Here is a 26,695-nt window from a genome sequence, read left to right on the forward strand (position 1 = left end):
GATTGTGTCAACCATTGCACGCGGTCCGGGTCCACCATTGCGCCCGGTCCGGGTCCACCATTGCGCCCGGTCCGGGTCCACCATTGCGCCCGGTCCGGGTCCACCATTGCGCCCGGTCCGGGTCCACCATTGCGCCCGGTCCGGGTCCACCATTGCGCCCGGTCCGGGTCCACCATTGCGCCCGGTCCGGGTCCACCATTGCGCCCGGTTCGGGTCCACCATTGTGCCCAGGTTCGGGTCCACCATCTTTCTACAACAGTCCGTAAACGTCGGGGAAGTTAGGAGACAATTGCTGGAACGCTGCCCCATCTTGTCTGATGTCAAATTCTCGGTGCTTCACAGTTCAAGGTCTTTGACAGATTTTTCATTTCATAATGTGCCAAATGTTTTCTATTGGTGAATGGTCCGGACTGCAGGCGTCTGGTTCATCCCCTGAACTCTTCTTCTGCTGAGCCGAGCTGCTGTGATGGATGCAGGATGTGGTTTACCATTGTCTTGCTGAAATATACGAGGACTTCCCTGAAATAGACGTCATCTGGATAGAGCAGATGTTCTACCATCTCTATATAATGCTTAGCTGTGATGGCGCCTTTCATGTGTGCGCTGCCCCTGCCATAGGCACTAATGCCCCCCATATATCAGAGATGATATCAAGCTGGATGGTTCCTCTCCCGATGAATCCGCATGACAAGACCTCCATGGTTTCCTTAAATAATTGTACTTTTTTTTTTATCCAACTACAGGACAATTTTCCAGATCCTCTCATTTTTTGATATTATATACTGGAGATGGTGCATATTCAAAGCCTTCGCAATTTAACATTGAGGATCATTTTTTCCACAATTTTTTGCCACAGTTCATAGATTGTTGACCTCCAACCATCTTTGCTTCTGGGAGACTCTGCCTCTCTCACATGCTCTTTTTATACGCAGTCATGTGACTTAATGGAAAATTGACCCTCCCGCTGTTTTTCATTAGCACCACTTACTTTTTCAGCCTTTTGTTAACTCTGTTCCGAATGTTTTTGAGATGTGCTGCTGCCATCAATTTCTAAATTTTTTTTTTTTTTTCAAGTGAAATAGAAAAATGTCCAACATTCAATGTCTGATCTGTATTCTGTTGTGAATAAAATAACGACTGTAAAGAGATTTCCAGATATTTACTGCCTTTTCTTTTTTTACACCGCGCCCTAACTTTTTTTCAAATTGGGGTTGTAATATTTGGGTCAACTACAGTTAAACTTCTAGCTAAAAGGAGGTGAGATCTGAGAGCGGGACAACTTTCCATAATGTTCATATCCACATGCCCTAAGGGACTTATATCAGGCTTTTGAATATTGCCAAAAGTATAGACCATAAATGCCTGATAGTGCACCTATGAGAAGACCGGGTGTCCCCTTCTCCTCAAGATGACACTTCAGAAGGGAGAATTACATGAGTTCTTGTGGCTCTCCTCATCGTAAACTCAACTGCCATGCACAACAGTGGAGAGAGCCTTCACTATAGACTGCCACTTCTAACTTGTATAACTCTCTAGTGTGCCAAACAGGGATTAGGAGGTAGAATTTATGAGGGACAAAGATGGTTGGCAGTACCTTGGATAAGTGCCATGTTGGTAGTCCTTGGCCTCCGGCTTAGACCACAATTAACCTCCTACTACTCACTGGCTCTTCTTCTGATTAGTTGACCCCCGCGACTTCTTGCTGCAATGACGTTTTATATACTCAAACTGTAATTATATAGGCTCAACTAGATCACCCATAAGTCTCCAGAATCAAATGTAGATCTCCATAAAACCCCTTGCTAATCTGGAATTCTTTCACTAGAACATGTAGCGGTCTCGTTTTTGTACTTCGGCAGCCGGCATGCACGGCCTCCTCTCCTTTTTACAGCAGCGTGAGACTTCTTGACATAGGTGCATGTCTCCGAGGTGGGGCCTACATTTATCAGATGTTTATGAACTTTCCTGTATGGGACTCTCCTCCGTTAGTACTAAAATGAGCTATAAAGTCCATTTCTCTTCCCAGAGGACAAGTCAAGCATCTACATTGTGCAGATGGCCCATTGATATTGCATTACTAATTCTCGCGAGTATGGGAGTGCCTTCCCCTTTTAGAATCATAGAATCCTAGAATGTTAGAGTTGGAAGGGACCTTCAGGGTCATCGTGTCCAACCCCCTGCGCAATGCAGGATTCACTAAACCATCTCAGACTGATGTTGGTTCAGCCTCTGTTTGAAGACTTCCATTGAAGGAGAACTCACCACCTCTCGTGACCGCCTGTTCCACTCATTGTTCACCCGCACTGTTAAAAAGTTTCTTCTAATATCTAATCTGTATCTTCTCCCATTCAGTTTCATCCCATTGCTTCTAGTCTTTTTGTGCAAATGAGAATAAGGATGCGCCCTCTATAGTGTGACAGCGCTTCTGATATTTGTAGACAGCTATTAAGTCTCCTCTCAGTCTTCTCTTTTGCAAGTTAAACATTCCCAAATCCTTTAACCGTTCCTCGAGTCGTAGGACATTGTTTGCAGTCCGCTCACTATCCTGGTAGCTCTTCTCTGAACTTGCTCCAGTTTTTCAATGTCTTTTTTTTAAATTTGGTGCCCAGAACTGAACACAGTATTCCAGATCAGGTCTGACTTTTGTACTTATCCAACTCACAATGGAGGTAGAATATACAAGACCAATACATACAGACTGATGAGGGACTGTGTATACTAAAATACACTTTGGTGACCAAAGACAATTCTCTATAGTGTCCAAAAAGGCGGTGGCGGAGGCAAGAGCATCTCTTGTAGAGCACTGCTCTAACTCGCCGGATACCGAGCTGTCTAGAATACCCGTAGCCTTCACGAGCCTGCATATGTTTTTAATGATACTGATACTTTTTTTTAATTACATTTTTCAATATACAAAAAAATTATCCAACATCATTTTTAAGGGCCACGGTTTTTCGTAAAAAAACCCCACATCATAGAGAGTAGACCTCCAATCTACGATATAAGCTACCGATTTTTGTTAAAAAAAAAAAAAAAAAAAAAATCTTAATAAAACCCAACCCCATCAACCCTCAAATATCAATTCCTCCCATGATTCTGTGCAAACCTCAAATCCGTGGAAGATTGAGTGAAGTATATGTCACTTGTTAAAGTTGAACACACACACCCCTCTCCCTGTCTCTCTTCTCCTCCTCCCCTAAAAGATTTTTTGGCTTAGCAGCAGGTTCTGTCGCATGCGGACATTTCCAGACACAGAACAGATTTCTTATCACTGAATAACAAATGGCTCCAAACAACACACCAAGCGCTTATTAAAAAAAATGGTATTTGGCCGCTGTCACACATCCGAGTCGTTTCGATGAGAACCAGGTGTTTTTTTGGCTGACGAGAGGTTTGTCAATACAAGGTTTGGTAATCGGGTCTCATTTCCTACTCGGCGTCTCTGTTTCATTATTGGTATTTTTTTTTTTTTCTTCTTCTTCCATTGTGTTATTTTTTTTCTTTTTCTTTCCTTCTCTCTCCCTCCTTTTAATATATGAACTGATCCGCAAAGGGCATCTTTTGGGATGAAGGACTCAAACAGACTGGCACAGGCTGGAGCCTCGCCAAGACTGCTTGGAATTGGGATGATTGCCATGCTGGGAGCGAGGAAAGACAGTACAGAAAGAAGGGGGGTGTAAATAAAAAAAAAAAAAAAAAAAAAAAGGCAAGACTTGGCAGAGCTCAGTCAAATCAGTTTCTTTTGTCTGCCTTTTCGACTTGAGCTTCAGGAAAGAAATCCATTCCGGGCTAAAATGGAAAATTCTGCACTTTTTTTTTTCCGATCTTTTTTGGTGGAATTTGATTTTCTTTTTATAAATCTTTGCCGATTGGCGGAAACAATGACCGACAGCGTCTGCGGTTTCCAAACTTATCCTCTACCCCAAGAAAGAAAAAAAAAAAAAAAGCAAACTTCCTAATTACCTGGTTGTGGCATTGCGCCCAGACACTTGGATTGGTTTTGTTGCAAAAGTGCTCGCTCGGATCTTTTTTTTTTTGCTAATTTTTCTTTTCTTTTTTTTTTATATACGACAATGGAATTTCTTGGATTCTTGAGGAGGCCGGTTCTAAGAAAAGAAAAATCGCAAAACTTTTTTTTTAAATTTGTAAATTTTCTTTTATTAAGGGAAAGTTGTATTTTTTCTGGTCAGCGGTTTTATTTTGCTGGTGCAATGTTCTTTTATTTTTGTTCCTGCTCGTCCACCCTGTCATTAATGATTGGAGTTAAGAAGTAGCCGAAAAAAAAGAGACGACCGGCCGTACAGACAACTCAAAGGCAGACGGGAACCGTGAGCAATTTCCATTTTCTAGTTTTGTCTTCTTTTTGTATGTCCCAACTTTAATCCATCATGTAAATAGTCACCCAATAAGACTCCGTCTGTGCGGCTTGTGTTTGGATGAGTTCATTCCAAAAAAATGTTATCAATCCCATTATTGTATTCACATTGCAAATGGCGGGTGAAGTAATCTGGACCAGTAAATGTTTGTTTGGGCCTCATTTGGTGTCTATTGAATGCAATGAGCATTTTTGTTTTTAAGGTGGTTCCAATTTTAATATTTTTGGAAAATGAATAATTCCACTATAGAGATTTTAGCAGTTAACAGTTTACGGTATTATTCTACCGTTCTTCAGTTTTTCTAATACAGTTTAGCTTGTGATGGGATTTCCACAAATTTTTTGGTCATGAGTTTGGTATAACTAAAGGTAAATAATAAATCACTTCTAATACTTTTCCTAAAATTGGTTTGTGGATTGTTTTACTTTCGTAAGTCTCTTCTATAAGAACGGGAGGGTTGCTGAACTAAAACATTTCTTATCCCCTTCTCTCTACAGTTTCAAATTTTGTAAACAAAAAAACTTTTCTAGAAACAAGAAAAACTTTTTTTTTTTCTCTTTGTAAGAACTATAACCTTTTAGTTGTACCAACATAGACTATGAGGAATTCCCACAATTTTGGTTTGTGTTATTGGGGGTAACGTGAAGATCCTTGTCATACACATTGGTGTTCTATTATATGGCTGGGGAATCTTGGGGCCCCCTCCAGACACGAAGGCCTAGGTGCAGCCATTACCTGTGCAGTCTTTATAGCTATACACCTACTGTATATTATTCAGTAATGCTGGGAATATTATTGAGAATGGAAGGAGACATTATTTGGGGGCTAGACCACAATCTAGACTAAACTATGAATAAATTGAAAATTAATTACGTCACTGTGAGTGTACAGCACAACCGTACTAGCCCAAATTCAGAACATGTACGCCCCACCCCAGGAATGCCGCCCCCAAAGATCCAATTTTGGGTGGAGTTATCATAAACTTTCCTCTTTGGGGTTTGGACTTAAGAACAGTCCCAAGAATATCAGGACTAGACAAAAAAAAAGTCTGTGCCATACTTCAGTTTTTCATTTGAGAACTTTTAGGTTCTTTTCGTTTGACCTAATCATAACCTTACTAGTTAGCCTTTCTGTTTTCCTCCCCGAGCCCAGATCTAAGGAACAATGACTCCCATGCTTTGCTTGAATGACGACTGCAAAGTTGGAAGATGTTTTCTGTGTAACGTTAGGCTGAATCCTCTATCCACCATTGGTTTACAGATATTGTGATCCTCAGGGGTGGATAGAGATGTGCCCCCGCCCTAATATAAAGTTTAACCTTTTTGGCTCGTACAACCTTTTTCATATGCATCAGTTTAGTGTGGTTTTGGCTTGCATGACTTTTTTTTTTAATTGTTTATTATTGTGAGTACAACTATTATTTACTGTCTGGTTCCATGATGCCAAAAAAGTTAAATTGAAGTACATATTTCACTCAATTTAACTTTTTTCCAAATCTCTGTTTCTTTCAAATTTGAATGGATGTCAAAGTAGTTTCCTTCAGTAAAGAACAATGATTGGCATAGGGCACTTATATCAAACTCTGGCCCCTGGGCCAAATTTGGCCCACAGGGTGATTATATTTGGCTCGCGATACCATATGGAGGACTATGTGAGGCCCATTATACTGTATGGAGGACTATGTGGGGCCCATTATACTGTATGGAGGACTATGTGGGGCCATTATACTGTATGGAGGATTATGCGGGGCCCATTATACTGTATGGAGGACTATGTGGGGGCCATTATACTGTATGGAGGGCTATGTGGGGCCCATTATACTGTATGGAGGACTATGTGGGGCCCATTATACTGTATGGAGGACTATGTGGGGCCCATTATACTGTATGGAGGACTATGTGGGGCCTATTATTCTGAATGGAGGACTATGTGGGGCCCATTATTCTGAATGGAGGACTATGTGGGGCCCATTATACTGTATGAAGGGCTATGTGGGGCCCATTATACTGTATGGAGGACTATGTGAGGCCCATTATTCTGTATGGAAGACTATGTGGGGCCATTATAGTGTATGGAGGACTATGTGGGGCCATTATGCTGTATGGAGGACTATGTGGGGCCTATTATACTGTATGGAGGACTATGTGGGGCCCATTATTCTGAATGGAGGACTATGTGGGGCCCATTATTCTGAATGGAGGACTATGTGGGGCCCATTATTCTGAATGGAGGACTATGTGGGGCCCATTATTCTGAATGGAGGACTATGTGGGGCCCATTATACTGTATGAAGGGCTATGTGGGGCCCATTATTCTGTATGGAGGACTATGTGGGGCCATTATACTGTATGGAGGAAAGTTGTGACATACCCTCCTCTGTGACCCCACCGAATATTAAGATTTTTTTTTTAATAAATATTAAGGTTGGCCCACAACTTTGTCAAAATTTTTCATTTTGGCCCTCTGTGTATTTGAGTTGGACATCCCTGGTATACGGTAATCATTTAAAAGCAGCATTAAAGTAAGTAAAAACTTATCCTGGATCAGAATGGAGAGGGACAATAGCCAAATACAGTACAAGGGGGCACAAACTAAAACATGAAATTAATTAACGAGATCAGAAAGTGGAGGAATCGGTGGACACCGCTATAATGTAGCCAAGAAGTATACGAGGCAGTGTGAATTCAATGGCAGGATGGGTGGATTGCAAGATACGGGATATAGTAGGTATAAATGGCGCCAGTAGCTGGACAGGAACAGCTTCAAACATGGTGCTCACTTCTCCAAGTAACTGTGCGTCGGGAACTGGAGGCATCCGAAGAGATAGCCATTGAAAGTAGAGCAAACCAAAACCTTGGTCACATGAAAATATAAGCTGGAAGCATTTTCGGAAGAATTTGATAAAATACCCACGGCAAAATAATTCTGCTTACAAAAATTGCACAAGAGGCGCTCCAAGTAGAGTCAGCTCCAAGTAGAGTGTTGTCCCATACAAGTTTCTTCTTAGAGATCGTGACCACCTGATCATTTCAGGTTCCATTCTTGGCACACCTTGCAAAACCAGAGCTAAATGTCACGTGTGGTGAGGGTGTGATCTACAGAAATCGGATAACTGTTATGAGTCCCATTTTCGGCATCCTCTACAAACAGCTGATTTTTCTGGTGGGGTTGCCATACCTAGCCAGACATTTTAATGAGGGCTTGTCACTTGCTCAAAAAAATTTGAGTTAAATAACCTGTAGCAATCCCTGAGCTCCCGAGATTCAGTCACTCTTCTCCATTTTGCACTGCATCGCACCATTACTGAGATATTCACATTTTGTTTCTTTTGGAGCGCAGTATGTGAAATCTCTGCTTGCAGACTAACTAGCTGTTTCTTCAAAACCTTTCCTGGGAGCAGGCTCTTTCACCCTTCCCTCCTAGACGATGCCCATCACAGCTCGACATCTGATCTGTCGGATGTTGCCGAGCTGTGATTGGCAGTGTCTGGGTGGGATGGGTAAACGTGCATGTCCTAGAAAACTCTGAAGAAACACCCAGTTGAGCTTCAAGAAGAGATTTCACATACTGCGCTCCTAGAGCAAGAAATGTGAAAATCTTTGCAATGGAGCGACGCAGTGCAAAACGAAAAAGAGCAGGAGAATTATGTGAGCTCAGGAATTTGGTTACATTTTTTGAGAAAGTGACAGGTTGTCTTTAAATGGAGTTTCATGGAAGCCATTGAGATGGACACAGCTTGTCATCATGAGACACCCTTTTAGAAGGTCTCCTGTGACAAATAACCTTTGGAACTTTTTCTTTGCTATTTTTTATTAGATGGAAAAAGTAGGGGAACTTGATGATTGGAAATGTGAATCCTACTAGGACCTACACCAGAAATGGGCAAACTTTTTCTTTTAGTTTGGAATCTTTTATTGTTATGCATGAGTTAGATGATCCTCAAGGGACAGGCCCATGTAATGCGCAAGGTAGGCTGAGAATTTTTTTTTTGCATGTTCATTATTAATAGTAATAATTAGCAAACATATAATCTTTTTTGCATGTACTATGCCTTTTTTCACTCGCTTGTGCTGCTAATACACTTTTCCCCGCTGTTAGCTTTTGGGGGGTAGGTGATCAGATGTCACGATGTAATTGATCAGTCAGCATTTCACTCAAAATATGGCACCGGCAGTTTACCCACTTCTGTGTTACAGGAGAACAAGACCCGTTCGTGTCAACTAGTGACCATTTCTCTGTTGACAGATGGTTTCCTCCACTTATAAAGTCAAGCTCCAACTGTATTATATTTCAAGCAAGTTTCTAACATATTATCTAGATCTTAAGTTCCCTAATCCTTATTGTTACTCTCCTGTCTCGGCTCCAGTTCCGGGCCTATTCCCATCTCCCATGGTCGCCCTCCTTTGCTATGATCCATGTTGGGTTTTTCAAGTAATGAGGCAAGTTCCTTTGACATCATCACCTAAGGCCTTTTAAGGCCAACTTTTAGTTATGGTGCTGTCTGAGTATTCAGTAACTTTGTATTCAGTCACCACATCTAATTCTGGAGTTTTGTTTCATCATCCATTTCTCTCACCCGGGAAATCATGTCTTCAGTGAAAACGTCTCCTGGTTTAACGTCTATCTGCATTTTTTTCTGGCCCAGACCTCTGGTTAACCATTCATCTGCTGTAAGCATAACTAACTCTTCTCTACTAATACTAGTGCTGGTCATACTATTAGGCCATGTTCACATATTAAATATTTGATCAGTATATTACATCAGTATTTGTAGTCAGGGCTGTGGAGTTGGAGTCTGGGTTCTCAGTCTCCATTTTGGTGGAGTCTGAGTTCTTAAAAAATGGACCAACTCCGACTCCTAAAATATATAATAAATTTGGTTCAGTAGTTCAGTGCAGGATGTGCTGTAAATGTTTTCATAAGAATTTGGGAAAGTGATTTATAGGACATTTAATGTCTGTTCTGTTCCTGATCTAAGCATACGCTTTTTGTTGAGATGAATCTGTGCTTTATGTACATGCTCAGTAGTGAGGCAGTGCTGTGGAGTAGGGAGTCCAGGAAATTTACTTTTCTGCAAGCAAATATCCACTTTGCACATTCAATACTACTGCCTGCTATTAGTTTGCTGATTGCCTATATCAGTCTGCTGATGGCATACAACACTGCCATTAATCATTTGATTGCTGCAAGTCCTGAGCTGACTAAACACCTACTGTTCCTGTGTGTATCAGCACTCCAGGCTTGGTGTCATTTTGGCGTTTCTGCTCTGATTCTCTGCTTGCCATCCTCCATACCATTCTGTCTTGGTCCCTGCTCATCCAGGTGTTGTTTGGCAAGTCCTGCCCTCCCCTTCGGCCCGGCAACTCCTGCCCTCCCTTTTGGTCCAGCAAGTGTGAAGTCCATCCATTAAGAGACAATTTGGCACTTGATCTGTTTTATATCACACTCCCATAGAAAATATTTTTTGTTTCATCCTCGGATGATATATCGGTATATTTGCACGCCGCAAGCTCAGCTCACCTATCTTCATGCGCAATAGATTGTGGACACTGTAGTTAGTGATGAATGTGGTTGATGTAAACAATGCGGTGGAAAATTGGTAAGTTTGATGAAAAGTTATTTGGGAGATATGGTTCCAGGGTGTACATACAGTACAGACCAAAAGTTTGGACACACCTCATTTAATAGGACAATGACCCCAAACACACCTGCAGGCTGTGTAAGGGCTACTTGACCAAGAAGGAGAGTGATGGGGGCTACGCCAGATGACCTGGCCTCCACAGTCACCAGACCTGAACCCAATCGAGATGGTTTGGGGTGAGCTGGACCGCAGAGTGAAGGCAAAAGGGCCAACAAGTGCTAAGCATCTCTGGGAACTCCTTCAAGATTGTTGGAAGACCATTTCCGGTGACTACCTCTTGAAGCTCATCAAGAGAATGCTAAGAGTGTGCAAAGCAGTCAGCAAAGCAAAAGGTGGCTACTGTGAAGAACCTAGAATATAAGACATATTTTCAGTTGTTTCACACTTTTTTGTTAAGTATATAATTCCACATGTGTTAATTCATAGTTTTGATGCCTTCAGTGTGAATGTAAAATTTTCATAGTCATGAAAATACAGAAACATCTGTAAATGAGAAGGTGTGTCCAAACTTTTGGTCTGTACTGTATATAATGCTGTTCAATGGTTAAAGCAATTCTTTTGTGGTGGAAAACCTCTCATCTATTTGGACCCTCTGCATGTTTTTTACACTTCTGGATTTCATGGTTTTGTCTACATGTCCATTGGTGGATCTTCTACTAGCCCAAAACTTTCCTAGCGGATCGAGATCCTCCAAGATTGGCAGACCGTTGGTGCGAGTAATTGTGAGGACAATAATTATTTGTTCGGAGGACTTGGAGTCCTGTTTGAAACCTTTTCCTATGGGTCTATTATCCCCCCATTAAATGATGTGTCCATCAATGGCCAGTAAAACGCTTTCCTCAACTATTTCTGCAGCACACGCTAATCTCGTTCAATGATTTAATAAAGTTTCAATGAAGGTTTTCCCAACTCAGCTGTTTTCTAAAGCAACTTGAACAGACTTCTAGCATTTGGATCGATTGCCTTTCATCACGTATTCTACGCCTTTAGAAGGACTTTCTGCCATTAATGGTCTCAAATCCAAGTGCTGAAATATGTGCGGTTTTTATTTTTCTCACGGCTAAAAGTAAATGGGCAATGTCGTCATCCATACGGGAGGCTTTGCCTTGTTTTGCAACTTGTCCCAAAATCTTTAGTTTTGGTTGCTTTTACTAAACAAGTTCAAACTATTAGACAAAATGTGCAAGGTTGAACTTGATGGACCTAGGTTTTTATTCAATCTACGTTACTATTTTTTAAGTTTTTCCCCTTGAAAATAGTATCCAGAATAATACACTAATCACATAACTTTAATATTGCCTACCTAAGGTGGTGTAGGTCCTCCTCGTACCATCAAACAAGATCTCTGAAGGTATCCTGGTTAGCAGCAGATTCTTCAACTCCTGTGGGTTCTCGGCATGGCTTCCATGGATCCAAGGATGATTGATTGGATCGAGAGCTGGGAAATGTGGAGAGAAATTGCAAAAAAAAACAAAACAAAAAAAACCCCCTCGCAATTCCTCAATTGTTTTGTTTCTCTACGGTTGACGTTTTATTGTGTTGGAAAAATGACTGGTCGGTACGATTACATCAATACCAAAAATGCTTTTTTTTTTTTTTTTTTTTTTTATTTAAGTGGTGAAAAAATGTAAAAATTCTTAAAAACAAAAAAAATAATTTTTTTTGCTTGTGTGGCCATTTTTTGAGAACTGTTATGTTACGTAGGTGGAGCTGCATCACGGCTTTTTTCTTGCGTGGCAAGTTGATGCATGGATTGATATAATTTTGGCGTAGGAACATTTTGATCGCTTCTTATTGCTTTGTTTGCGATGTTGTGGCAAAAACCCCACCTAAATTCCGATCTCTGGTTTAATAGTGTTTTCCGATTTATTTTGATCAGACTTTCATGGACGCAGCGTTAACAAGTTAACTTTTTTTTATATATTTCTTTATACATTTTTTTTCCATTTATTTAATATTTTTAAAAAATCTTTTTTTACTGTGTTTTTTTTAGTCCCCTTATGTGACTTAAACCTATGATTGCCCATTTGCTTGCACCATATACTGCGATACCACAATATTGCTATAAATAATAAAAATTGTGGTATCCTATGAAGCACTGCTGCAGGCTTCATAGGAGTATCATCCTGGCAGGCACAGGGGGCTTCAGCAGACCCCTGGCTGTCATAGAAAGACATCAACGGGTACATGGAACGACTTACTCGCTGGTTTCGGAGCATTAAATGCCTCTGTCCGAGATTGACGTCTGCATTTAAGGCGTTAATAGCAGCAAGCGAAGTTCAGCTCCACTCGCTGTTGTTTAAGCAGTTGATGGCTGAATAACACAGCCAGTGTCTGCCTTGTGTGAAGCAGAATCGGCTTCTAATCTTGCCCCATACACCCAAACCTGCTCTACAATGTATTAGTATGTCATGGGACAGGAAGAGATTACAATTGTAGTCTGAATCTGTACACTTCAAACAATACCAACTCCTCCCAAAACTAGTTCAGACTCCACGTCCATAGTACTAACCACTGCATATTAGGAAAACCCCAAAAGACCTGCCGTATACCGGGAACACCCCAGAAGACCTGCCGTTTACCAGGAACACCCCAGAAGACCTGCTGTATACCTGCAACACCAACACCCCACAAGACCTGTCGTATATCGAAAACACCCCACAAGACCTGCTGTATACCAGCAACTCCCCATAAGATCTGCTGTATATTGAGAACATCCCACAGATCCGCCGTATACCAGGAACGCCCCAGAAGACCTGCCGTATACCGGCAACACCCCACAAGACCTGCCGTATACCGGCAACACCCCACAAGACCTGCCGTATACCGGCAACACCCCACAAGACCTGCCGTATACCGGCAACACCCCACAAGACCTGTCGTATACCGGCAACACCCCACAAGACCTGTCGTATACCGGCAACACCCCACAAGACCTGTCGTATATTGAGAACACCCCGCAAGACCTGCAGTATATCGAGAACACCTCACAAGACTTGCCGTATACTGGGAACACCCCACAAGACTTGCCGTATACAGGAAACGCCCCAGAAGACCTGCTATATACCGGCAACACCCCAGAAGACCTGCCGTATACTGGGAACACCCCACAAGAACTGCCGTATACTGGGAACACCCCACAAGACCTGCGTATACCAGGAACACCCCACAAGACCTGCCGTATACCGGGAACACCCCACAAGACTTGCCGTATACCGGGAACACCCCACAAGACTTGCCGTATACCGGGAACACCCCACAAGACCCGCCGTATACCGGGAACACCCCACAAGACCCGCCGTATACCGGGAACACCCCACAAGACCCGTCGTATACCGGGAACACCCCACAAGATCTGTCGCATACCGGGAACACCCCACAAGACCTGCCGTATACCAGTGTTTCGATGCTCATATAATTGCTATGATGCTAGGTCAGTACTTTTTACAGGACATTCCCTTTTTGTTAGACTACTGTATCAAATATGAGACTGGTCACAGAATAATCTGCTGTGAAATCCAATGAACTGTCAGTTCTTCTGCGCCTCAACTGGGAAAATGAAGCATTGTTTCCACTGAAATCTGTGATTTCTTTATAAAATGCAAGGACTTGCTAAGTCCACCAGAGAGAGAGATGCTCTTTTTACTGCTCTCATCTCTAACTAATTAATAGAGGTTACAGATAAGGATCTATGTCAAAATGCTCTAATATCCGATGTGAAAATTGATATTATAGATCAGACAGCAATTGAAAAACTATAACTTTTTTAATCTCTGCTTTGCTACCTGTACCTGTCAGAAACTAGACATTGTCTTTCAGTTGCTCAATTATTTCGATTCCATTAGTTGGATTCATATATTTCCGCCAGAGTCAAATTCTCAGAAAATTACTGACTCGATTGACAGGTAAGGTATACTTTTGATTTTATACGGCCTAATTTTTACAAGAAGACGTCACTGCGTATTCTTCTCCATAACTGGGCTTAATAATGTCGACCATAGATGATGGTTTGACCACTTTTAGGGACTGTGATCTCGACAGAGCAAGAAAAACTGAACTTAGACATTGCTTGAAAATAAAGTCCAAAAAGTTTGGAAGGTTTGTAAAGGTTTCAGTTGTAAAGGTTTTGGCACATTGGCAATCTGGCCTCCAGGATTTTTCTGACCGTGTTCGTTCAAAGGCAGCTAATGTAGAGGACACCCATTGGAAAATTGCAATCGTTTAGATGGTGCAGCTTTGACTTGTGATTTTCTTTAATTGTCCAGTAACCCTGAATACGAAAACTAGATTATTTCTGGTTAGATCAAAGATCATTACTTGGACAAAAGTTGGAGATTTCAGTTGTAAATGGTATTTAATTATACATTTTATTTGCCCTTGAAAAGGGGAAAAAAACTTAGTATATCAACAAACCCTTAAAATCCTCTCTAGGGGAAAAAAAAAGCAAGATATCGCTCCTGTAGTTACTATCTCCTGACCCGAACTTATTAGTATTATAGGCTGTCGAGTTCGGGTCTGAGACCAGTAGCCAGTTCTTACATCACGTGCCTTAATGAGACTGATATATGAAGGTCAGAATTCGGCCTTAGTTAGTCGGTACTTCTAGTCTTCGGAGTAGCCGGTGAAATCAGAGCCCGTAGGAGCCACCATGATGACTAGTACGGACTGTGTGTATGGTAGGCCTTATTCCCTAGGAGCTACAGTTGCTGTAACGGTTGGTTTTAGAATTTTATATCATGATTTGACTTGTTTTTTCACGTTAGACGACAATGTTGGCTGTGGTAAGTTGAAAATCCAATGTTTGCGTAAAAAAGTTCTGTGTGCACCAATCGTCTAACCCAGTGGACTTCGATTCCATGAGTTAGGTGGAACCGTTTTCGTCCTTTTGGAGAAAAGCTAGCTTGCATGCTTTTCCCAAGGACTATTACTTTTAAAGCTGAATGCATTCAAGGAGAATCAATATTTTCCAAGAGCCACTATGTCATACAGTATCATGAAGCCTAACACTACCCTGATCTGTGCCAAAGAGGTGCAAGAACGGCGAAACCATATGGTTTAAAAAAAGTGTGTCTCTGGTTTGACAGATATCCATCACGACAATGACTTAATGGTCCAGTCATTTATACCTCGAGTTGCCTCTAGGTGGTACTTGAGAAGCATTGCTGATTAAACTGGTTGAGTTTTATTTGCATGGAAGTTAGTGTCCTTTGGTTATTTTCTGGGTCTTCCCAAGTGGATCTGAACATGGCTTGAGAGTGTCCCCGTGTAGCATAAAAATTGTTGTCTTGGACGAGACGGAGCACCTGTTTGGTCAGATGGGCTTTGTACATGATAGTTTTTCCAACCTGGACTCCCCTTTGAGCCAGAGCTTAGATCTGGTATCATCATGTTTGGGAGCCAGTTGACCAGTTTTGACTCGAGTTATGAGGCTCCTCAATGATATTTTCACAACTTAGTAATTGTCTCCATACAACTTGCTTTTGGCCATGCCCTTCCCCTCTTTTCTTCAAATGCGAACTTAAAGGGTATATCCATATCAGCTATTCATGGCTTAAAAAAACCTGTCTATATGTGGCAGCCAACAGTGATCAGGATTTAAGAAAAGGAAGAAAAGGCTCATATTTCTGCGATTCTCATAGGCATTAATGGGACGTATGGAAAGAGCATACCATAACTAGTCCCCAAGTTATTAGGGTGAAATAATCATCATGCTTCTTTTGCAGTTAATATTGGGTTGGAGGGTGATTTTACCCTTATTGGTGAAATCCCACTCAACTAGTTAAATCATCTGGGTGAAATGGACATGTCTCATATGGTATGAAGGCTGCTTCAGACATCTATGAAACTCTGCCTGAGCATGACCGTCCATTGCAATATTCGTCCGTTGCAATTCCCGCTCCCCTGCATCCTATGTTTTAATTTTCCGTAATAAAGAAGAATTTTTTTATTGGATTCTTCAAGACGCTGTTTGTTTTAAGGTTCCGCACCTGAGACCGTGAAGCTATTAATCTGCCGGTTCGCTGCGGGCAAAAAAAGTGACCGTCCATGTATATGAGGCTGTTGTGTTCAGGCCAGGAAACCCACAGATGGTCATGCTCTGACCTAGTTTCACGCACGTCTCTAGGAGCCTTTACTCTAAGTATCTTGGTCATTATTCCTTTAACTCTTTCAAATATACACTTAGAATGTTGAGAAAATTGGCATTACCATTAATGTAAACTTTTCAAGTCTGTTAGCAACTTAAAGAAGTTGTCCACTACTTGGACAACTCCTTGTCATACCCCACGCTTTGCCCCGATAAAAGAAAGAAGCTTATACCCGCCCCTCCCGTGCTGGCGCCATTCCCGCGGTATCGGCGCTTTCTCTCCTTGGGGCTCCCGTTCTGCTGTTGTGATGCCTGCGCCCAATCTGTGTCACTGTCTCTGCCTCCTGACAAATTGAACATGAAAAGGAAGTCTTGAGATCAGCGGCAGCCCGGACTTCCTCTTCAAGTTCGATTTGTCTGAACGCGGGGACAGTGACGCCAGGTCTGATGGCGCCAGCGTCACGTGACACAACAGGAGCTCAGGGGAGAGCGAGTGCTGACACCGCGGGAACGGCACCAGCACAAACATTTAGTTCAAGAAAGAGTTGTCCAAGTAATGGACAACCCCTTTTAATTAAAAGTTTTTTTTGCCTGGTGATCAAATCGATTCCAGTCTAATGACATGCTGTGCGTGATGGTGATGCAACATGTTTTTTTGCCTAGAGCACCTCAATACAGACTGGTTGGATTAATACTTAGCATGGTGGTCATTCTCCACCTTTTTAGCATGACCTATCCTTTCAGGTCTGTCAAGGAACACATGGGAAATTGACTCGCCCCCTGGGCCGTGGGGCACGCGGATCCGGGCGATAGGGGAACGATGGGGGTAGTAGTTGTGGCGGCCCGGTCCCGCGGCTCAGGGTGGTCAGGCCAATGGTAGTCTGCTACGTGCTTTAGATAATGTCCGACTACGCCACCCGTGGATTGCGGTTATTAGGAACCGCCGCTGCAAGGCAGTCCGCTGGGGCCGATGATGAATGCAGCTGGGATGGTGTGACTCCCCACGGGAAGAGTGCGGCCCCAGGGCAGTGTAGTGGATGGTGGGAGTGATGGTGGTGAAGGTCCCAGTACCAGTAGTGCCGGAGGAGCGAAGGAGCACACGGACAACAAGTTACAGTCCAGGGTCTTTACTCACAGTTCGTTTGTCCCGGGTCACTTCCGTTGGCAGTGACCGCCCAAGCCGTGCTGCGTCCACCAGGTGTGGGGCTCGGTCAACTCCCAAGCAGTCAAGAGCATGGCACAGGACCCCCTTTAATCCTTTCTCTGGCCTGCCTCACCAGTGAGCCACTTTTGTCCGGCTGCCGCGGACTTGTGCGGTTAAACGTGGGCCCCGTCCTCCGCTGTCCTTTATGGTACCTTCCTAGCAGGTTTGATGAGGTGTCGCACCAATAGATGATCACGACGACCGGTCTTTGGCTGAGGGTTGTTTCTCCTCCACCAACTTGGGATCCGGTACCCTTAATCTGCCTGACCCTGCACCCTGGATTCTCGTGGGTTCTTAGGGTCCCTTCCACCTTTTTGTTCCTGAGCCCTTCTGTTTCTCTGTCTCTCCTTCTCTTTCTCTGTTCCTTTCTGTTCCTTTCTCTTGGAGCTGAGATGAGCCAAAATCCCAGCTCCCCTTCACCTCCTCCTCGGCCTCTCACTAGGCCCTCCTGGAGTAGAGCTCCTACAGAGCCTCTACTCCCTGTCTTCTCCTCTGGCTGAGCTGACTGAACGAACGAACCCAGATCTAAGATGGTGCCCACCTTTTATACCTCCCTCTGACCATGAGCCCAGGTGACCAGCAACCAATGGGCTCCTTCCTATGCTCAGGAACCAACCCCTATCTGCCCCTACAGCACTGGGTGTTCCACCCCCCTCCCCACTCCAGACAGGGACATAGTCGGTCGTGCCTGCACTTCTGTCTAGTGGGAGCACCGTTGAGCTGTCCCTCGGAAATGGGGTGTGTGTGCTGTATGCAGCTAACTGAGCCCTGGTCCATACTCCATCCTTACCCGGGAGTGGAATATCACACCTCTGGTCTGAGGTGCAATACCCCTGTAGCGGCCGAACCCTCGGGGCGCTACAAAATCACGTAGATCTCCCTTCCGGTACCAATTTGTTAGAGAACAACCCTTGTCTGCCTCCAATCGCTAGGACATGTCACGACTCTGTTGTCAGGTAACCCGGGACTAGGGGCACCCTAGCTGGCCCTGTTCCCCATATTACTTCTGAAGGTGAAGATGCCGGGGCCACGTACCTTGCCTGAGCTCCTGAATCCGCCCTCAGTTTGTTCCCTTTCCCCACCCAGGGAAGAAGGGAGTAGTAGTGTATGGTAGTACACCAACCAGACTAACAAGATAATGCAAAGAGGGATAAAGGAAAATACCAATCATAAAAATATACACACACAATGTCACAGAGTTACAGAGAGGTTCCAGAGAACTGCAGCGTTCTGGGCATAGTTCACACACACTAGGCCAAAGCTCCTCTCCAGTTTATTAACGTATTGCTTTTTGCCAGCAGTGCGGGAGTTAATCTGGGTTGCTGGGTTTTCCTGAGATTCTGGTCTCTCAGCTGATTTGGGTTAACTACTCTCCTCTTCTATATAGACTCATTTCTGACTTCTTGGAGTGTCTGTGATCAGTTCTTCTGCCTGAGTTGGAGAGTGAAGGAGGAGTGTTGCGTATAGGAGCTTGGAGGTTTACTTCGCTATCGGTTGCTGTTTTGCTGTGTGTTTACCTGCTTTCTATCCTTTTTGGTTTCCCCTCCTTAACTTCCTTGTGTTTCCTCTGTGTGCTGAGCGAGCATTTTGTGTGACTACTATTTCTGTTTACCTTGTCTGTATTTCCCTGTCTTATCACAGTATCATTATTTTATATGGTCTTCCTCCCTGGGGAGAGAAGGGCTCTCTGTCTGCGCAGGAGATAAGGAGACGCTGGTGGCTCAGGCCTCCTCACCATCAGAGGTACCCCTGAGATAAGGGAAAGTCAGGGCCCCCCTAGTGTGGCAGTGACAGATGCGGGTCCCAACACTCAGCCGTTTCCCGGTTAAGCTGTTTACGGCGTGACACACAAACAACAGAGGTTAACACCGGGGAGTAGAGGATGGGGAAAAACCAAAGTATGTGAAGAAGGGGATAAATGCACAACCAAAACCACGCAACAGTCTCAGATAAATCCACGAAGCGCCTTCTCAAACAACAAACCACCAAACTCCTAGCCATGCAGAAATGAAGCTTGCTCTGGCATTGACTGCTTGCTGGAGCCCAGTATATATAGGAGCAGGGAGTGGCTAACAATGAACAGCTGAGAACATCACCCTGTAAAGCCTCCAAAAAGATCTCAGCAGCAGATTAACCCATGCACTGCTAAAAGAAACCTGCACCATTTAATATGAAAGTGAAAGGCTTCTAATGAGTGCAGGAGTGGGAGGAATCAGACGCTGCGGTCTTCTGGCTCCTCTCTGTTGCGGTAAACCCGTGACGGGAAAATTAGGCAATTGACTGACGAGTGATGGACGAGGCCGCGGCTGTTTTCACTACCAGGTCAGCTATTGGGAAACTCACAGTGAGCATCTAGTATATACACATCAGACTTCAACTCATTCACACTGAAGGCATCAAAACTATGAATTAACACATGTGGAATTATATACTTAACAAAAAAGTGTGAAACAACTGAAAATATGTCTTATATTCTAGGTTCTTCAAAGTAGCCACCTTTTGCTTTGATGACTGCTTTGCACACTCTTGGCATTCTCTTGATGAGCTTCAAGAGGTAGTCACCGGAAATGGTCTTCCAACAATCTTGAAGGAGTTCCCAGAGATGCTTAGCACTTGTTGGCCCTTTTGCCTTCACTCTGCGGTCCAGCTCACCCCAAACCATCTCGATTGGGTTCAGGTCTGGTGACTGTGGAGGCCAGGTCATCTGGCGTAGCACCCCATCACTCTCCTTCTTAGTCAATAGCCCTTACACAGCCTGGAGGTGTGGTTGGGGTCATTGTCCTGTTGAAAAATAAATGATGGTCCAACTAAACGCAAATCGGATGGAATAGCATGCCGCTGCAAGATGCTGTGGTAGCCATGCTGGTTCAGTATGCCTTCAATTTTGAATAAATCCCCAACAGTGTCACCAGCAAAGCACCCCCACACCATCACACCTACTCCTCCATGCTTCACGGTGGGAACCAGGCATGTAGAGTCCATTCGTTCACCTTTTCTGCGTCGCACAAAGACACGGTGGTTGGAACCAAAGATCTCAAATTTGGACTCCTCAGAACAAAGCACAGATTTCCACTGGTCTAATGTCCATTCCTTGTGTTCTTTAGCCCAAACAAGTCTCTTCTGCTTGTTGCCTGTCCTTAGCAGTGGTTTCCTAGCAGCTATTTTACCATGAAGGCCTGTTGCACAAAGTCTCCTCTTAACAGTTGTAGAGATGTGTCTGCTGCTAGAACTCTGTGTGGCATTGACCTGGTCTCTAATCTGAGCTGCTGTTAACCTGCGATTTCTGAGGCTGGTGACTCGGATAAACTTATCCTCAGAAGCAGAGGTGACTCTTGGTCTTCCTTTCCTGGGGCGGTCCTCTTGTGAGCCAGTTTCTTTGTAGCGCTTGATGGTTTTTGCAACTGCACTTGGGGACACTTTCAAAGTTTGCCCAATTTTTCGGACTGACTGACCTTCATTTCTTAAAGTAATGATGGCCACTCGTTTTTCTTTACTTAGCTGCTTTTTTCTTGCCATAATACAAATTCTAACAGTCTATTCAGTAGGACTATCAGCTGTGTATCCACCAGACTTCTGCACAACACAACTGATGGTCCCAACCCCATTTATAAGGCAAGAAATCCCACTTATTAAACCTGACAGGGCACACCTGTGAAGTGAAAACCATTTCCGGTGACTACCTCTTGAAGCTCATCAAGAGAATGCCAAGAGTGTGCAAAGCAGTCATCAAAGCAAAAGGTGGCTACTTTGAAGAACCTAGAATATAAGACATATTTTCAGTTGTTTCACACTTTTTTGTTAAGTATATAATTCCACATGTGTTAATTCATAGTTTTGATGCCTTCAGTGTGAATGTAAAATTTTCATAGTCAAGAAAATACAGAAAAATCTTTAAATGAGAAGGTGTGTCCAAACTTTTGGTCTGTAGTGTGTGTATGTATATATGTGTATGTATATATGCAATATACCCCGGTACAGTCACTGCCAGCTCCACAATAACAAAAGGAACTAGCTGCGACCATAATTCATTTATACGGGCCGATTGGATTGAACACTTGCTTCAGGGGTGCGGTTTATAGAGCAAGAGGAACAGAGCTATTACATTTTTATATATTTAATCCAAAAAGTAGGCAGTCTTTATAAAAAAAAATTTACAAAAATGTTACAAAATAGACAAAACAATACATTATAAACAATTACATAACCTAAAAAGGATAAACAGAAGAAATGTACCACACATGTTACAGGGTTGGCTCTATCCCTTATGAAGGGGAATTCTTTGTTTTTGAGGGGGTAACGGTACAGAACCACAGCGCACTGTGTCTCCGAAGACTGACACAGATCACAGTTGGGCATTTACTTTTATTAACACCAGTCATGCCAACATACCTCCCCTCCGGAGACTCCTAACAGGGCTGGTCATGCGATGGGGCTAGTTCTTTTTAGAAAATTATGGGACCGACAACTCCTGCGATATCTTTGCCCCTGGATGTCCTAGTTGAGAGATATTACTGTCATGTTTTCTATCATGATTTTACTTTTCTATAGATAGGAAACATGGCATGGATAGCATCATACATCTGAGTGATTATTAATTTGAAAGTGTTACCGTAACTGCCTAGTGACATAAGACAATGCCTTACGTTCTCCACTTTGCCACGACTCCGAATATGACTCTCATATCTGTAATGTCTATATTCTTCATAAAAAATGCAATATTCATAACTTGCAAAGCAGCTTAAAGTTTTTTACCTGCCAGTTTTGTGACACAGGCATTCAAGGGCCATAAATCTGTCACGTCCCCCATTCTGAAAGTTGAGGAATGGAATGGTGTCTGTGAACTATCAGATGACCATCTTTAATTACTTGTTTCAAAGGGGTAGTTGGAGAGTCTCAGCTGTAGTTAAGGGTTATCTGGAGGTCATAGAGATAAATTTTGCTCCATGTAATCCATGCTTCAATGTGAATATGATAACTTTATAGATTTTACAATTATATCTATATAAAAGGTCTCTTTTCAGAATAGATCTGCTGTGTGTACATGAGGAATAATACTATTTTTGGCTATTTTCCGACTAGTCTCTATCTTTAATTTTTTGTGGTTTCTGAGCTAAAGGGTTAACGCTATGATATCTGCTATGCACAGCGCACACAGACATGAGGGATTCCTGCTCTACTGTCTCTACATAGCACATATTTAGAAGCTTGGAGGACACTTATAGCAGACCTGAGCATTGTAGCTGTGAATCCAGCACTGGCATGAAATAAAACCCTTACTAGAATGGGACAGCATAGAAGACATTATATAGCACTATGAGGAATATAGCTGTGAATCCAGCTCTCGGGTTCAGGGTTTGTTCACAAGTTATGATTGGAGCCTGTTGTTTTTTATTATTTCCTTGCAGATTTGAACCTTCAAAACGTCTTTTCAAATCTGCGACATGTCAATTGTGTCAGGGTTTTTGCATTTTTTTTCACCCATTTTAAATGAAAGGGGAAAAAAAGGGGCAAAAATACGCATATTTTATGCAACATTTTTCCTGCCAACGTTCTGTTTTTTTGTAGCAGAAAAATCTGCTACAAATGCTAACCGTTTGCACATAGCCTAAGAAGAAACACTCACTAGAAAGCTGCAGCATGGTCTGTGGTTATCTTTCGCTCACTCTGTTCATCCTTCCTATATCTCCATAGACTTCAATAGGCAGCTGTAATCCTATCCCTCTGTGAGTTGTGTGAAAGTGAATGATAAGTTCAGGACGCAGTGGAGGGCGGAGAAGAAGTGGCTCATAAGTGGAGAAAGAAGCATATATTTCAGATAAGAAATATTACATAGTTTCTTATAATTCGCTTGTACTGTTGATCTAGGCAATGTTTGATTAAACGACCGCAACCATTTAATTCTGTTAGAACCCTCCTGTTAGTTTTTTCTATCTTGTGTTTTGCGGTCACGTGACCAGCTGCCTATATATTCCAGCTCCGCCCTTTTGGCTTTGCTGGACTTCAGTGTTGTTTGACTGTCTTTCTAGCCAGGTGCTTTGGTTCCTTTCTCTGTCAGTTCGCTTGGTCCTCTGGGACCTTTAGTACTTTTTGTCAGTTTGTTCTTTTTGCTCTGCAACAACTTCTGTTTAGGAGGTGTCCCATTTTTGTCCCAGTCCTTAGTTCTTTTAGGGACCCCTCCCTTAATTCTATAGGTCTTCGTTCAGACTAGCCGAGGACTAAGGTGGGTCTGTTCACAAGGAACAGGCAGCCCGCTACATCGTAGGGATTCAGCTTAGTCTTACTGTAGGGACAGCTTTTCCCCTATCTTTCCTTAGTTCTGTTGCAGATCATAACAAATTCGATAAATGTAACCTCGATAAATACACAATACGCTGTTTTATTTGGGTTGTAGAGGTGTATAGCTCAAATGAGCAGCATCTGTTCTGGGGTTGGATGACCCTTAATTATGACATCACAGGTCTCCCGTCACCTTCCACGCTCCGATCAGCCATTTAATCAAGAAGAATGATGCTTTTGCCATGCAAACGTACAGGCACATACATCTAAATCAATTTTTTTTTTCCCTGCAGTTTATGTCACACGTATGAACGGGTGAGCGGAATCTCATTTCCCTAATCTACGATTATTAAGTGCCTTTTTATCAGACACTCGGAGGATTGGTTCTGCTTTGCTTAGTCTCGTTCCCTCGAATCCAAATCTTTATTTTACGTTGTCATTGGTAATTGTTAGTGTGTAGCAATAAATCTGCATCAAAGACCCTTGTGAAACTCAGTGTATGGTGCACATGTTGGATCGGGGAGGCTGACCTTCTCCAGTCCTTAATGATGATGTCCACAAATGACCCACAAATGGTGACTGATGCAGACTGGCATCATCTGGACACTAACCTCCCGTGTCATGATCATTTGTTATATTTCATAGTATTTTTATACGTCTTGTCCTTAAAAGCCTGCGGTATATTATGCATGCAAAAAAACTCCGGGATCCTTCTAAGTGAACCTCCAGTTCCACCACTTCCTGCTGGGTCTTTGATGAATGTCAATATTGACTTGCTCCCTTTCTGCTGGAGCTTATTAAATATTCATTCATTAGTCTTTCTTCGCATGTATGCCGATGCACGAGTAGCGTGAAGAGCAGGTTTCGTGTAGCAGTGAATCCAAGACCTAGCAATCCTTTTCGTCTGGGTGTTTTGTAGGGGAAGTTTGCTGTATACTCTCAGCAGCTGGGCACCTACAAAATCGAAAAACTGCAAGATGTGCATTGCAAAAGTAACGGAGGATGCACAGAAGGTGGAAAATCTGCCGCGGGTTAAAGTGCCACCATTGTGGGTGAGATCTTATTAAATCTGTTTCATATACGCTGCTGAGAAAGTCCACATTGTATATTGACCTCTGCTGCTGATTTTGATATCGGTTGTGGATTTTCCCCGTAGACTTCACCCATGTGGGCAAACTGGCCTAACCCATTGCACCACAGCCCCAAAATCCTCATCAAATCGTTCAGATTTCATTGCAGGTTACCACAAATTCAATCTTTGCTAATCGTGAAATTTGCAGCATAAAATTGGCTTAAATTTCCAATGAAATTCGGGATGGTTTATTTCCGCAACATGTAGATGAGAATCCTAACGCCCATTCACAATGCTAGTCCTCAGGTATTCTGCTAGGTATGCACACAGGCTAAGATAAACCCAAGCTATAAATTCCGAAAAGGACATTTGACCATCATGGTTGTGAAGGTTAGTTTTTCTACATCTTCCGACTGATTTCTATTGTCTGGAAGGAATTGGAGACGACTGGGTTATTACAGAGGCTTGAAAACTCTCTTAATCCTTGAGTGAGATGGCATTTGAAAAGCAGACCACGACCAGTTCTGTTTGAGAGTATCGTGGCAAATGGTGGTTAGAAGAGGAACCACCAATCTTCTCGTTTCTGGTCGTGCTTCGGTGCCTCCTCTATCCCCGCAATCTTCGTCCTCCTGCTCTGGTTAATATGGATGACGCGTCCTATGTCATCCACACATCGCCCCCAATCTCGCTCCTGCTCTGGTGCACTTCTCTCAACCCCACTAAGGGCATAGCAAAGTACTTTAGTGTACATGTGCCGGGAGAGGCCAAAGAGCACCAATGACTCATAAGTAAAGCTGGTGCATGCACATTATAGGACTTTGCTCTGCCCTCAGCAGTAAGGCGTAGCAAGCTACGCCTGCGCAGTAGCACGATTTTGCGCACTATATGAATGATGTAGGATGCCTCACCTACACAAAGCAGAGAAGGAGGACTGCAATTGTGGGGATAGAAGAGATGCCGAAGCAAGACCAGCCACGACCATCGGACCTGACCGCGTTGTATGAGGGGATTATAAAAGCCATTAAAATGGTCGTAGTTTATATTGGGAAAACCCGTTGACAGGTTTCCTTTAAATTAACCTATGTGCACAAATATTCCATAAGATTTGTAGGATTGTGACACATAAAGGTGGCCATACCACCCCCATCAGAAGTTGGTTGATGTTTGAGCAACTGTTGAACAAACATTCGTCTACCGGGAAAGGGAGCCCAGACACTAGGGAAAGGAAGAAGAGGTGACCTCCTAATCTGGACTAGCGTCACCCTGACTCCCCCTAACGTCCCTATACAGCCTCCGCAGCTGTCGCCAATCACGTGCCTCGCCCTACTAAGGCTATAGCTGGGGGAGGAAGGAGATGAGCACTAGTCAACCTCCGCTAGAACTCTAAAGACAAAAGGGGAAGAGAACACAGGGGAACAACAACTCAGCTTTAGAAGAACTCCCAACAGGGCACACGGCCTAAGACTCCAGAGAGGATTTGATGCTGCTTCAGCCAAGTTCCAAGTAGAAATGAGTATAACCGGCGATGCCCACCTAGACACACCAGGTATATATACACCCAGACTATAGGGAGGTAGTCGCTGGGTCTTAAACACATCCCTCCTATCTAGGCAGCTGTCTGCATTGCCAAATGTGGAGATCTCCTGCAAACCATTGTAGGGCGACTGTCTGTCACCGCTGACACACCCGTGACAACCGGCCAATCTTTCCCCTGATGCAGCCCTTACTCGTTTTAGTTGATGCTGAATGCTACAGGTGGCATCTCGTGTTAGATTACATCTGGCCAAAAGAGTTCTCACGCAAATCTTTTTTGGTTCAAACGAAAATTTGTAACAAGTTCTTTTGAGACGCTGACGTTGACTCTTCAACCTAAAATGGTCATTCTTAGTTAAAGCGCACCTGTCAGCAGGATTGTGCTTAGTAAACTACATTACACTGTCAGGTGGGCGCCGTTACACTGAATAAAATGATACCTTTGTTCATGAAATCCATCCAGCGGTTCTTTTATAATCTTTATTTTCAGTTCTGCCATGATGATATG

General features: G+C 43.2%; 1 protein-coding gene across 4 annotated transcripts in view; it reads left to right on the forward strand.

Moving 5' to 3' along the window:
• Positions 1 to 26,695, forward strand: part of MSRA (methionine sulfoxide reductase A) — a 331,431-nt gene that overhangs the window by 42,188 nt on the left and 262,548 nt on the right. The window contains exon 1 of one of the 4 annotated variants that reach the window (XM_073673882.1): positions 3,557 to 4,328. The exons of the other annotated variants lie outside the window; for them this stretch is intronic. The gene's annotated coding sequence lies outside the window, so the exon portion shown is untranslated. Of the gene's footprint in view, positions 1 to 3,556; positions 4,329 to 26,695 lie in introns of those variants that run through there. 4 annotated transcript variants of the gene reach the window in all.

The sequence above is a fragment of the Phyllobates terribilis genome, unplaced genomic scaffold (genome assembly GCF_046119375.1).
Source record: "Phyllobates terribilis strain yellow unplaced genomic scaffold, ASM4611937v1 Scaffold_3__8_contigs__length_932513732, whole genome shotgun sequence".
In the NCBI taxonomy this organism is placed as follows: domain Eukaryota; kingdom Metazoa; phylum Chordata; class Amphibia; order Anura; family Dendrobatidae; genus Phyllobates; species Phyllobates terribilis.